Source organism: Propithecus coquereli, unplaced genomic scaffold (genome assembly GCF_000956105.1).
Source record: "Propithecus coquereli isolate 6110/MARCELLA unplaced genomic scaffold, Pcoq_1.0 Scaffold127, whole genome shotgun sequence".
Lineage (NCBI taxonomy): Eukaryota > Metazoa > Chordata > Mammalia > Primates > Indriidae > Propithecus > Propithecus coquereli.
This window is the reverse complement of record NW_012136858.1, coordinates 6,496,438-6,496,895: the sequence shown is the minus strand read 5'-3', so window position 1 is coordinate 6,496,895 and position 458 is coordinate 6,496,438. Positions and strand designations below refer to the sequence as shown.

The 458-nt window shown below is 45.2% G+C and overlaps 1 protein-coding gene across 1 annotated transcript in view; it reads left to right on the top strand.

The window, feature by feature from the left end:
* Window positions 1–458, top strand: part of MDN1 (MDN1, midasin homolog (yeast)) — a 164,975-nt gene that overhangs the window by 136,158 nt on the left and 28,359 nt on the right. The gene's annotated exons all lie outside the window — the stretch shown is intronic.

The window sequence follows — 458 nt, the reverse complement described above, 5'->3', positions numbered from 1 at the left end:
CAATCAGGACATCTTACAAAACTCTTAGAGGATGACTTCTGGGCCGATGTGAGCACTTTGCATGTGCAGAAAATAATTTCTGCCATTTCTGAGCTGTTGGAGAGGCTGAAATCGTATGGTGAGGATGGCACAGCAGCAAAGCACACGGTAACTAACTGTTTCCCGCCCCCCCCCCAAACATCTAAAAGCTGAAAATCAAGTGTTCTTTACAAGCTGCTTGCTCTTCAGAGTGGGCTGAGCACAGGCAGAGTGGGCTTCACCTCACTCCACGTGAATGGGTCCCAATGCAGGCCTCAGTGCCAGATCACTAAGAGTTTGATCTATTACACATGTAAATGTCATTGAGAAGCTTTGAAAAGCTTAGTGTTTGCTAGCTGCAGGTTCCAGGTATAAGCTGTGTAGGTGCAAAAATGCTAACAATCCAGGATGTCTATTACTTTAGGATTCTTTCATGTTCT